At 44.3% G+C, this 13,882-nt stretch overlaps 1 protein-coding gene across 2 annotated transcripts in view; it reads right to left on the bottom strand.

Annotated features, from left to right (window-relative positions):
• Positions 1-5,249, bottom strand: part of ELF5 (E74 like ETS transcription factor 5) — a 29,884-nt gene extending 24,635 nt beyond the window's left edge. The window contains exon 1 of one of the 2 annotated variants that reach the window (XM_067749456.1): positions 5,167-5,249. The gene's annotated coding sequence lies outside the window, so the exon portion shown is untranslated. Of the gene's footprint in view, positions 1-1,556; positions 1,695-5,166 lie in introns of those variants that run through there. The other variant, XM_067749457.1, reaches the window with a different exon arrangement.
• Between the last annotated feature and the right edge of the window lie 8,633 nt (positions 5,250-13,882).

The following is a 13,882-nucleotide window of genomic DNA, read 5'->3' as shown; positions in this document are numbered from 1 at the left end:
AAGTGTCAAAGCAAAGACTAGATTCCAGGTTATTAAGTGCATGGAATTTTAGATGGTCAGGAGCTTATTAATCATCTCGTCCAGTGTTTCCCAAGCTTTAGTCATTCGCCTGCCACCATGATAACTTCCTTAATATATTAAAAAAAATCACTTCCCTTTTTATTTTAACATAACCACATTTATTTAAAAGGAAAACTTTACATCACCACTATAAATGGAAAGTCGGTATTCATTTAACATACATAAAAATAAAGACATAAGCATTGAAATAAAAATTAGTCATCCGTGCACCGCCTAGATCAGAGGTTCACAAACTCCAACCTACCGGCACAATCTAGCCCACTACCTATTTTTGAATGGCCCACAGCTAAAAATTATTTTACATTTTTAAATGGTTACATATTAAATGGTTATATAAGTACACACATAATGTACTTGATTTTTGCCTTTAGGCCTGCAAATCCTAAAATATTTACTATCTAGTGCTTTAAGAAAAAGTTTTCTACACCTGACCAGATTTATCTCACGTAACATGAGTGGTCGGAGTACCGCATGTTGCAAAGTACTGAGTTGGTCTAATCTTTCCCTGCACCCATTTTACAGCTGAGAAAGTTAAGGCCCAGGAAATTTGTGTAACTTTGTCAAAGTCACACAGCGTTATGGTATACAGAATTCTTAAGTTTTTTTCCAACCCATCTGCTTCCCTTTCTAAAAACACTCACAGCCTCATCTGTTCAAAGACGCATCCCAGGTTCACTTACACGTCAAATAGGACCTCAGTACCGAGAGGGGCAGGGATTGTGTGGTTGAAAGCCAGAGATCAGTTCTCTGGGGATGTTTGCAAATCTATCTGTCTATCATCATCACTATCAGATGTGCATGAGAACTGTGCTCCAGACGTAGGTAAATAGCTGAGTTTGAATTCTCACACGTAGGCACCCTCTCTGGGCGTCACCAAATGTTCCCCAGACCGCACTAGGAAGCCTCCTTCCTGGCGCCCGGAGAGGGTTAACGCGCCCAGCAGATTATCACCTTCTTAGATCTCCCGCTGCGAGCCATATCAAACAGAAGTCAAGGCTGCCTGGGTTTGGACTCTGATTTTCCCACGGATTGATTGGTTTTATATCCAGAGCAGGTGGCTGGATGAAGAGGGATGGGGGTGGGAGATTATGAAGGAGGGAAGGGCCCCTGGAGCCCAAAGCCCCTTCTTCTTTCTGGACATGACCCCAGAAAAGTTCTCTTAAGTGAGGGCTCAAGGTAAAAATGCCCCCTGCCCTTCTGGGCTGGAGGTTCAGAAAATGGAGGAAGAGAATGGCAGGCCTCTGACATGACCTTCACTGCTGGGCTTGGAGAAAGGAGAGGTGGCCTCCAAGCGGAGGAAAATAGAAAACAGTTCCCAGGTCTTCGATGTCAATTAGGGATCCTCCAGATACATAACGTGACAGTAGGAGTGCATTCTTCCTCATCTCTGCCTAGCAAAGCTCTCAAAAGTCATTTGGTAAATTGAATTTGATCATATAAAAATTAGGAATATTTTTGACCAGTACGATATTTACCTCCTTTAAAGACTTCTTTTTTTTCTTCTTTTTGCACCAGCCCACTGGCTTGCTCTGTAATCTCTCCAGGGCTGTACACAGCACCATCTGTATCTGATTCCCTTTGCTGGTTCTTCTATGGCAAAGTATATCCATCAAGTTTTCTTAAAGGGCTGTCTTCAGGTGTACAACATGCATTTTTCTTCTGTAATTAGCTTTTGCTTTGTGGAAGATGTGTTTTATAAAAGGCAGCAGCTTTTTTTTTTTTTTTGCTATTGCAGTGGGAGGACGGGGTGTTATTAACTCTGGATTCTCCACAAAAGACCTTGGGCACTTAGCCAGTGGGCTCTAGGTGTGAAAGTTTGGGAATAATGGCTGCTTTGTGTTCCGCAGCCCAGCTTCTTAGGCTCTCTATGGTCCTTTTAATAATTGAACATTTTAGCCCTTAAGATTCCTTTAATGTAGGTGGAACAGGGTGGTGGGAGAGAACAGCTATTTGAGGACCCTCTTCTCAGTGAAGACGTTGGTGCCCAGTAATGTGTAAGGCCAGGCCTGAAGTTAGAATATGTATTCCCAGTGGGGGGGACAGTGACCCTAGAGGGAAAAAATTGGTTCTTGAGGGTCAGAAAAATCTTAGCCATTATAATCCTTTATGACCCTCCAAAAGGCCATAGTGCGTAAATGATAAACAGTAAATCTGTGATATTAGCATTTCATGGAAGGGATACGATTAAGAAACAGTGATCTAAAAAGGCTCCTTAGAGGGTGTGATAATGAAAAAAAAGGTTGAGAAGCACTGTGTTAGAACTCGAATCAGCAGCAGGACAAGAAGGGATGTCTAGGGAGGGTCCTAGGCCCGCTGTTCTAACCACACATTTTTGGTTTTTGAGGGGCTGGCTGGTTTGTCATCACAGAAAGAGCACTGGCCCGGGAGTCATATACTTGCTCCTCGCCGAGCCTCAGTTCTTCATCTGCTAAATGGACACACCGATGAGGTGGACTCCAAGACCTGCCCCAGCTGCGTGACTTTCTGCAGGAACCCACTGGAGTGGGACGACACATCCACACGTGTGCACGCGTACGCACATGTATATATACGGTGGTATAGTTGGATGGTGCAAACTGGAGTACAATTCAATCACTACAGAGATGCAACTTTTAGCTCTAAAAATTCCCCCGATTTTCTCTTCTCCCTTTCCTCCTATGCCCACTGTGGACTCTGGACATTCTTTGCCTGGGCTAGCCAGGCACCTTAAGTACTCTGGACCCTCACTCACGGCCCATCCACAGACCCACGGCAGTTGGAATCAGTTTCCCCAAAGTGTAGTCCACATTCTAGCTGCCTAATAAGTAGGAAAGGGTCAAGCACATTCCACACAAGGGGGAGGAATCAAGTGGGTTCTCTTCCATGCACGAGAAAGGCTGGCTGGACCTTTGGGAATGGCGTGGACGCTCAGGTCCCCAGTGCCTGCAGAGGCTTCCTATCCCTTCTGAGAGTCGGCTCACTCACCAAGGTGCACGGGGAGGGTCCACACAGTCAGAGAGACAGGGCTGGGGGCTTCCTGCCCTCACACGAGTCAGAGGCAGCAGTCACAGGTGTGGTGTCCGTGGCACCTCTGCTCAGCCTTCCAGAGAGAGCAGAAGCAGAAAACCACCCAGCCTTGGCCAGTTAGCCAGAGGAGGAAAATTCCTTCCTGACCCTGGCAGAGATCATCAACTTCACTTCGGGCATGTGACCAAAAATCCACCCAGTGAAGCACCTACACATTGGCTGTTTATGCGCTAATACATCACTGGGCAGAACAAGGCTGTGAGGGTGTAAACCATGGAGAAGGGGGCCGGGGAGGGCCTTCCCTGATCCCACCACCTGGGCAATCTCACTGAGAAAAATAAAGCTTTTTGTCCTCTAAAGCCTCAGCGATATCCCAGTGTCCATCAGGTCCCAAGCCCTGTGGGCAGGTCAGGGTCCACTTCCCACCTTTTGGACCTCCCTAAGAAGGGACACATGGAGGAAAACCCACTGGACTACTTCAATACTTGCTACTAAAGGATTGTGGGTTGGCTGCTTGAGTGTTTGCTCTGGGAGAAACCACAGCAGCTGTGAGAGCTGCCTCGCTGACGTCTTGCCAAGTGATTCCTCATCTTTCTTTGGCTTGTGTAGGGAGTTTGCTAGTTAGTTTGTTTTTCATTGTTTTTCTGAAGATTCAGCAAAGACTCATAGGAGGTACGCCGTATAGTTTACTGTGGGCTCCAGTACAAAGTTCATCAGCTTTGGTTTGGATTAAATCCACTGGGGTTTAAATCCCACCTCTGCCACCCACAAGGCAAGGGACGTGGGACACGTTTCTTACTACTCAGCCTGCAGAAATTGTATTTTTTATTCTTTATTTTTGTTTCATACAAAGTGTGTTATGTAAAAATCCATGACCCTCTCTGAGCTCATCTTTAAAATGCCTCATCTCTAAAATGGGGATTTGAAACACAATACTCAGGATATCCCAAGGATTTAACCAAATTAGATAATACATGTAGATGAGTAGGCATAATACGTATGTCCATTCCTGTCCCAGCGGGGGGGAAAGAAAATCAATCATTGTCAATATATCTAAAAGGTTGCTACTCAGGTGACTTCTTTGAAAAGAAGAAAACCAATCTGTGAAAACTCTTGTCAACAGCACCTTGAATCATGAAAAACATTCTCACAGAGAACATGGGGACAAAAGATTTAAGCTTTCACTCAGAGGGACAAACAACCCCTCTCCCTGCGTCTTTAGACTAAAACATGAAGCTGTCTCCCTCAATCACTTTACCTTTCTAGGCCTCAGTTTCCTCATCTGTAAAGCGAAGAGGTTGTCCCTAATGATGTCTGATAACCTTTCCAGTTTGTAAAATTCTTAGCACATCCAAATGAACGTGGGTCCCCAGCTCCAGCTGGAGAAGGGAGCATGTGCTACTGGTGGCTGCCAGCAGGGGGCGAATGCACAAGAACACCACATACTGCAGAGTCTTTGCAGAGGTCTGAGAATAAATACAGTGGAAAAACCCTAACCATTGCTTTTCTGGAAGCATTCTATATGGAGGTGGTGTGAGAGGGCAGAACGGGTTTCCTTTAAGCTATTACGTAAGACAATCTCCTGAAAAACGCCCTAATCTGTAATAAGGCAGCTATCTTCTCTGTTTCGGGGGCAGGGTGTCCATGAGCAGGCCGATGGGAAAAGGAGGCGTTTAGGCAGGAGAAGGTGGGCTTTCCTTGAAGCTGAATATTTCTTGCTGTAAAATCCAGCTTCCCTTCCTAAGGTTAGCTTTAGGAAGGGTAGAGAATAGAGTGCCTGTATGCATTCTCTCTTAGTTAGTTCCCCTTGGTTTAATCAAGTGATCCAGAGGCACTGGGGGCTACCATGGCGGTGGTGGGTGGCTGGCTACACAGCCTGAGGATGCAAAAATGTCTCTCTCAGGTAAGCAGTTAAATCCCACTCAAACAGCTCCCGGGAGGCACTGTGACTGATGGACATGGCAGGAGGGCGGGCAGTCTGGAGCTGGGGACAGACCCACAGACCCAGGCCCCAGCCGGAGGCTCTAAGCCCTGACACCCCTTACAATTCATCCAAAAGAGCAAAGAAAAGGTGCTTACTTGAGGACAGCGGTGCTGGGTCCAAAGAGGAGGTTTTCAAGGCAAGAGAAGGCGGGCGCTCCCAGCACCGGCGTACAGTGGAAATAAAGGCACCTGTAGCCTTGTGATATAAGTAACACCTACAGACAGGTCCGTTTGGTTTTTCAGGTTTATGCACAGCCCCTTTGATGACGGTGACATACAGTGTGACACGGCTCCTTGGAGGGGGGAATGGTTCTCACACGCAGAAAGTTTACCTTTATCCTGCCTTTGTGCCCAGCTCACACACACCCCGCCCCCTCCCCCTGCAACCCGGGGGAATCAGTAAACAAGCCGAGAATTCTTGCCTCTGGGAGCTTTCTGGGATCCTGTGTTTGCTGGGAACTCTCTTTAGGGCAAGCTGGAGGGGAAACCCTGGGAATCCAGCTGTGGTGCCCATGTCTGCCGCCCCCCTCCTGGGCTGACAGAGTCCTGCGAATTTGGATATCCCGTCATCCTCCCCCCGCCCCGCACCCGCGCAGCTTGGCAAGGTGGAAGGGTAGGATGGGGCAGTGGTTAAGAACACAGACTTTGCAGCTAGATGACTTTTTTTTTTTTTTTTTTTGCAGCTAGATGACTTTTTTTGCAGCTAGATGACTTTGAATTCAAATTCTAGGTGCATCATTTTCTAGTCGTGTCACCTTGAACCACTCAACTAGCTAGTTAATAAGGTAACTAGCTCTAATGCAAATAGCAGGGCCTACCCACTGGGTGCGCTGGGGGTCATATGAGGTCCTGCAAGTGAAGTACTGAATGAGCCCTTTGTTTCGCTGTGATCATAGCGTTTTCTTTGACGGAGCGCGTTCATCAGAAAGCCCCTCTCCACCACTTCCTCCGACCTCATGCCTTCCGAGCAGATGAAGGGAACAGCCAGCTTGTAGAACCAATGTTGGGTCTTGCTTCCACTTTTTCACACAAAGCATAACCGGCCATCGGACACATGAGCTATTCAACTTCTAACCTCTTTGGACATAACACGCCATGTGGTGGCTTTCTCCCTTCCTCTCCTCCTTACGGATGGAGAAATGAAGAGGTTTAGCGGTTCAGTCAGGTGTCCACAGCTTCTAGGCTGGGGTCTGACTTGGATGTCAGCTCTCAGGTGACTTGCTGAGAACTACCTGCTTCCCTGTAAGAGCAGAAACTCAACCCAACTCAGGCTGAAAATAGAGTGTCTCCTGGTTGCCTCAGGACAGCATTGCCAACCCTCTGCCTTTCTGCCCTGTGCTTCCAGCTCTCCTGGGCAGCCAAGAGCTTATGTCCAAATTGCAGACTCCAAACTTTAGAGTGAAAGCAGGGACTGGTTTGTTAGGTTTTCTTGGGAACACTGGGGACGGGTGCAAACATACAAAAACACATATACAGTCTGGAGAAACAAAAGGTAGTTCATTAGAGGACTCAGGTGTCATCATGGAAAAAGTGTTGAAGGAAGATAAGGGGATTGCCTAGGCTGCTGACTTGCTGTGTAACCTCAGGCAAGTCAGGGAGCTTCTCTGGGCTTCATTTCCCCTGATGGTAAAAGGAAGAGGTTGGGTTAGAATAGTGATTTTCAAACTGTGTTCTGAAGAACCCCAAGGGTTCCCTGGAGCCCTCATAAGAACTGCTGGGGGTGAGAGGATGAAAGCAGAGTGGGTTAGGTTCTGGGCTGTTCCTCCCTGATTCAGTAAGAGCATCTCAGCTTTTATACAAATCTTCAGGATAAGATTTCTCTTGAACAAAAGAATTCGCACTTAAAAAGAGTTTGCAAAGAACTGGATTAGGTGGTCATTGAGATTCCTTTGAGCTCTAAAATTCTGTGATTTGCTTCTTCCTCTTCAGCATCTAGGGGACTGGGATGGTCGTACACACCATGTTTCTCACCATTGGGTACTTTCCCATCTTGTCAGTAGTTTTGGAAAGTCTTCTTGTGTTTGTATCCACACACATATGTTCTTCTCAGCAGAGAGGTTTTCATGGAAAACACCTTGTTCTGCTATCGTTTTTAGAAAAGAATCTTTTGGAGAAATTATATTTGTTTCTATGCTGTCTTGGTGCAACTATTTCAAGTTTCTGGCAATGAATGTGATGACAACAAACTGTGTTGGTCCTGAATGTGTAATACTGCATATCTGGGTGCCTTTGTGGGGAATTACTGGCTTCTGGACTAGTGGATAAAAGGGGTGATTAAGATAAAACCAAAATAAAAGAGGAATTTGACTCTAATGGAGTCTAACTATTACATTGAACCTAAATTTGATTGGAGTGGAGATCTTGGATGGTATCAAACACTAAGCTCATAAAACCTGTATTTGAGTGTCAGAAGGGGGCAGAAGAAGGAATGAAGTATTTTAGACTTTCCAGCCCATCCTCCTTCTGCTGTCTCAACCACGTAGCAATAACAGGTAGCACGAATTAGGCTTGCAAGAGCCACAGAGTGACTAAGCCTGGATTCTGGAGGGAGACTTCATAGGTTTGAATCCTGGCTTTCCATTTTCTGGCTGGGTAAGTCTGGGAAGCTTATTTATTACCCTTAACATCCCAGTTCCCTCATCTGTAAACTGAGGGGAAAAGAATGCATCCCTTATAGGGTGCTGGGTGAAGTAAATGAGTTCAAAGCTGGGAAGTGGTGAGAGCCCTAGTGTGTGCTCTGTTATCTATGGGCTGCCGTGACATTTGTTAAAGTAGTTAAACAAGGAGGCCGTTTGACTGTGGTGGCTTTAATGCCTGGGTAACCCAAGCAAGCAAACCGAAACCTAAGCCGGAGTTGATTGTAAATGTGCTCGTATCCGAAAAAAATGAAATTAAAAACCACCAATCACGGGCAGCAGACTGGGATTTCCCAAATAAAGCAGCTGCTTAAGCTATAGCCAATCAGATAATTTCCTTGCTTTGCTTCCACGTCTGTACTATAAAAACCATTCCCGTGGCTCTTGTGGGTGGAGCGCTCTTAAACACCTAACCACTTCCAGTTTGGCAATGCCTGACTGGAATCGAAGTTTGCTCGAATGAATGCTTGAAAAATTTCATATGCTTCCTTTTACCTTTTAGTGCATCACTGCCTTAAATTCTCACAACTCTCTGATGAGGGTACTACTTATTATCCCCATTTTACAGGTAAAGGAACTGAGACACAGAGAGGTGAAATAACTTGCCCATGGTCACACAGCTAGTAAGCGGCAGAGCAGTATTTTCTGCCTCCAGAGCCCATTCTCTTAACTACCATGCTAACCAGGCTCTAGGTGCTCCTGGGGTGGCTGCATGGGGACAGGGAAGAGGGAATCACACGTAGAGAATTTACCATATGCCAAGCATTGTGCTAAAATTGCTCACCTGCTGTACCTTGGTTATTTTTCACAGTAATCCTGGGAAGTAGCTATCACTACCTTCTTTTTAGGATGAAGAACCAGAGGTGCCAGGCTTGCTGGGTGTCACCCAGCTGGGAAGTGATCAAGCCTGGGTTGAACTCAGGGCTGCCCAGTGTTAAAACCACAATATAGACACAGAAGCTCAAGTTGGCGTCTCTCCATTTGCTCTGGCTTCAGCACTGGCCTCAGAGGGGGTCCTTCCCCCTCTGTTGGTTCAAGATCCCTGAGTCTCATGGCTGTTGCTGGCATAGTCTACCTCTCAGTGTAGAGGAGAAATTCTGACACCTCATTGATTCCCTGTTGTCTGGTATGGTTCTTGGGACAAAGAAGATGCTCAATATATGTGCATGTATCATAGAAGTGAATTAAAAGACAAGTCACCTGACGTAAGGCTGGAGGTTCCTACCCAATTCCTTTTACGAGATGTAATGGGTTCCGCGCTTTTCCTAGATCCTACCCCCATTTAACCTGGGCCAACATTTCTTTAGTCATTTTTCTCTCCCCCAATCTGCTACCCTCACCACCACCCCAAGGGGCAGCACAGGCTGAAAACAAAAGTGAGTTAAAAAATACACTTAGGTAAATTCACAGACGATGCCGTTAGCAGGACAGGTTTTCAGGGTGATGGTGAAGTGTATGAGCTTTGGATTAGTATCCCTGTCTCTATTATCCTAAAACTATTTTTTAGAAAATAGTCTGTTGGAGAAATTACATTTTCTATGCTCTACTGGTTTAAATATTTAAGAATGAAAAGTTTTCTTTCAGTAGGTGTATATGATAACCAACTCCTGGCACCTGCCACCTGGGAGCCATTAGATGAAGCAACAACTTTTCAGGGCCTCAGTTTCTCATCTGGAAGTATTCCTGTGATTCCCAGTGCACAGTAAGTTCTCACCGAGTGGTGACTATGGTCTACGGAGAGAAACGCAGAGGTTGATTGAGATCGCCGGATTTTGAAGTTTACCATACCAAGTAGGATAATATTGCCCTCCTGCAATGAATAGTCACAGTGGCTACCATTTATCTGGCATTTACTAGGTGCCAGGAACTGTCTAGGCATGCTACGTGTATTAAAGCATTTAACCTTTGCATCATTCCTCTGAGGTAGGTACTATTATTATTATCTAAAATTTACTAATGAGGAAACAGGCATAGAAAGTTCAGGTAACTTACTCAATATCACACAGCTGGTAGAACTGCAGGTAAGATTTGAGCCTAGGAAGATGGCACCAGAGTCCACAAGCTTCCCCATTATGCTATCATTTGGTACCTCTAGGAGGCAGGATCTAAGTTGAGGGGATATCCATTTTCTTAGGCCTCCCAGGTCGCTGGCAGGATCCTCGAAAGCAAGGACAAGGGTTATAAACCTATTGTCCCCTAAAACATCTAACATGGACTTAAGCACAAATAAGTGCTACAGCAATTCTTGTTGGCTGATTTTGTATTTGCTTTATTTCCTCTTTGGGTGTCTTTCCCCAGTTTCCTATATTCAACTCATCCTTTAGCTGTACATGCCGTCCATTTTCCTAGCCAGGAGCCCCAGTTCAGCAGACAGCAGCCGTGAGGTAGCTCCCCTGATAATCCCTCCTTGGCTATGAGCCTCATGGAAGTAATGGATCTTTCTGTGATTTCCAGCACAGAAGGCGTCGTGGAGGTTAAACAATAGCAAAGTCAATGGCTGACAGAAGCATAATGGAAATGAAGATAAGAATACTGAGTTTGTCACTATAAGGTTGAATTATGATAATGTTTATGGAACAGTAGACACAATTGTATTTTTAGTCTCCCTTCTTCCTGTAAAGATACTGGAAGCCAACCTAATCAGATTTTCTGTTTTGGGTTAGCGCAAATGAATCTGAAGAAATAATGGCTATACAAAGGCATGGATCTGAGAGGCCCAGCTAAGAGAAGCCTTCTCAAAGGAAGAATTCTTCAAGACAGTATTTTCTTTAGTTGCTTTCCTACCAAACATCAGTCCCCTGGCAGGCATGAGAGCTTGCTTCCTGAGAGAATTGTTGGGGGTGACAGTTTGAGGAATGGATGCCACCACTGACTCCTGTGGCCAGTCCATGGCGTTGGTTGGAGTATGGTGTAGTGTGGTATTGAATGGACCAGTCCCTGCAGCCATGGCTCCTGTGCTTGGTTAATTCAGGAACCCCGTTAATAACAGGCTATCATTAGATAATCAATCAGTCAGTCGTTGAAGACCTAATCCTCCTGTAGGTGAGCTGACATTGGACTTACTGGGTAAACTTATCTGAACCTCAGTTTCCTGAGGCCTGTCAGTGGGAGTGATCACACATGTAGTTTCATAAAGTGTGTTTCCACACGGATATCCATGTCTCCACACTAAACTCCTCACTTCTGCCAGTTGTCATCCAAAAGCATGTCTTTGATCAAGGGACTGTGGGCGGGGGTGGCCGTGAGGATGGAGGGTGAAGGGTGAGGAGGAATGCTGGGGGAAATTTGTAGCAGGTCCACGTAGATCTACTCTCATTAGTCAACCAAATCTCATTTCTGAGATGCTGTTGATTATAATATACAACACTGATTTAGGTCACTGTGGGGAGAAAACATTATGTTAAACGTGCAGATAGATTATACAGCTTATCCTGATTTCAGAAAAGTTAAAATGTGGACTCGGTAAATATAGCAATTAAAATATATATAATAGGCCAGTATTTTCAGGAACAGAAAAACGTGAGGCCCAGTTGTAGCCTTCAAGTAATAGACACTTTAGCAAAAATTCAAGAGGAAACATTTAGAGGGAGTATATAAGTCCAAATTTTGAGTTAGGGACTGTAGGACCTGAGGAAGCGGGAGGACAATAAGGGCTGGAACAGTCAGAAAAAGCTTCTTGTGGGATGTGGCATTTGAGCTGGGCCATGAAAAATTGGAAGGACTTGCTAAAAATGGTTGCTTATCATGTGCCAAGTATAACACCTGTAGGAGCTGGGGTTGTTATTATCCCCATTTTACAGAAGGGGAAACTGAGTCTCAAAGAGCTTCAGTCATTTGTCCAAGGTCTACAGCTAACAAGTAGCAGAGCCAGAGTTCAATCCTAGGATTGCATAATTTAAAGCTTAGGACATGGCCCACGGTGCTCTGTAATGTCTGGGATGAGCAGAAGGACAGGCTCTTTCAAAGAAGAGGCAACCTGCAGGTGTGTGGAGAGAATGTGTATGTGATAGACCAGGAGCTTGTGGAAGGTTGGCTTGAGTCTAACACATGCCACCATGTGGCGGCCCTGGAGGTCTGAATCATGCTGTCTGGCGCACCCACCCCTATGAACAAGGGGGATCCTAGTTGACGAGGACTTTAAATTTGAGGAGGCCTCAGATCTTGTCTGCTCTTCAGGGGCAAATTTGTGCAGGTCAGCAAGGATACTTGGTCAACAAATTTGATTTTTCTCTTACTCTTCACCCATGTATTTTTCCAGGATTGCACTGTTCTTTCTTACAGAGGTTGTTACGGGGTTTTCTTCTTCCACTCATTTTGAACTAACACTGTTTTCTTTGGTTGTTTCCTTGTAATCTACTATCTCCCACAACTTAATTTGCCATTAAAAAGTACAAAGGTCTAAATTACACACTGGATTTTGCTGAGTTTGGTTTTGTTGGAAACTCATTTAGAGAAACAGTCTTGGCTATAAACACAGAACAGTGTAAGAACTCAGGCATTGTGCTTTTTAAAAAAAATTCAGTCTTTCACTATTATGAACTTTTCTGATTTATCGTTTTATTCCAGAGTTTGTCATCATATCCTAACTGAAATCCAACAATTCCTGGTACTTATGAGCGCTTATAAATCTGAGGGGAGAGCCCTCAAATTTGGGAAGCTGCCCAGCATCATCGAGAAGTCCACATGAACACTGACTTGTCTGTGCCTTGAACTTGCAAACCCAGGGAAGTTCCAATGTGGAACTTGCCACCCCCAAGGTGTTTGTCTAGGGGTCCGCATTTGGGGAAGTTATCACTGAGCTGTTGGAGTTAAAGAGAAAAGAGGTGTCTTCTTTGGTCCTGGACATCACTTGCCCTCATCTCTTTTCATGAAATGATGTTTTAATTCCTCTCAAAGTACAAAAGCAGATCAGTAGGATTCAGTTTCATTCTGAGTCAACAGTTATCCCTCTGGTTCCAAAGAACCAGTGAGATATGGGACGTGGCTGAACATTTTCTTTTCTGTTTTTTTGATTTTTATTTTATATTGGAGTATAGTTGATTTACAATGTTGTGTTAGTTTCGGGTGTACAGCACAGTGATACAGTTTTTTATATATATATATGTATATATATATATATGTATTTTTTTCCCCCAAATTCTTTTTCCCTTTAGGTTATTGCAGAATGTTGAGTAGAGTTCCCTGTGCTATATTGTAGGTTCTTGTTGGTTATCTATTTTATACACAGTAGTGTGTATATGTTAATCCCAAACTCCTAATTTATCCCTCCCCCCTCCACCTTTCCCCTCTGGTAACCATAGGTTTATTTTTTAAGTCTGTGAGTCTGTTTCTGTTTTGTAAATAAGTCCATTTGCATCGTGTTTTTAGATTTCACATATAAGTGATATCATCTGATATTTGTCTTTCTCTGTCTGACTTCACTTAGTATGATAATCTCTAGGTCCATCCATGTTGCTGCAAATGACATTATTCCATTCTTCTTTATGGCTGAGTAATGTTCCATTGTATATATGTACCACATCTTCTTTATTCATTCCTCTGTCAGTGGACATTTAGGCTGCTTCCATGTCTTGGCTATTGTAAATAGTGCGACAATGAACATGGGGGGTACATGTATCTTTTCAAATTATGGTTTTCTCTGAGTATATGCCCAGTAGTGGGATTGCTGGATCATATGGTAATTCTATTTTTAGTTTTTAAAGGAACCTCCATACTGTTCTCCATAGTGGCTGTACCAATTTACATTCCCACCAACAGTGCAAGAGTGTTTCCTTTTCTCCCCACCTTCTCCAGCATTTATTGTTTGTGGACTTTTTGATGATGGCCATTCTGACTGGTGTGAGGTGATACCTCATTTTAGTTTTGATTTACATTTCTCTAATAATTAGTGACGTTGAACATCTTTTCATGTGCCTCTTGGCCATCTATATGTCTTCTTTGGAGAAATGTCTGTTTAGGTCTTCTACCCCTTTTTTTGATTGGGTTTTTTGGTTTTTTGATATTGAGCTGCATGAGCTGTTTGTATATTTTGGAGATGAATCCCTTGTTGGCTGCATCATTTACAAATATTTTCTCCCATTCTGTGGGTGGTCTTTTCATTTTGTTTTTGGTTTCCTTTGCTGTGCAAATTGGCTGAACATTTTCAAGTGATACAATAACTAAACAGACAACTGTGG

Source organism: Pseudorca crassidens, chromosome 9 (assembly GCF_039906515.1).
Source record: "Pseudorca crassidens isolate mPseCra1 chromosome 9, mPseCra1.hap1, whole genome shotgun sequence".
In the NCBI taxonomy this organism is placed as follows: domain Eukaryota; kingdom Metazoa; phylum Chordata; class Mammalia; order Artiodactyla; family Delphinidae; genus Pseudorca; species Pseudorca crassidens.
This window is presented reverse-complemented; position numbering and strand designations above follow the sequence as displayed.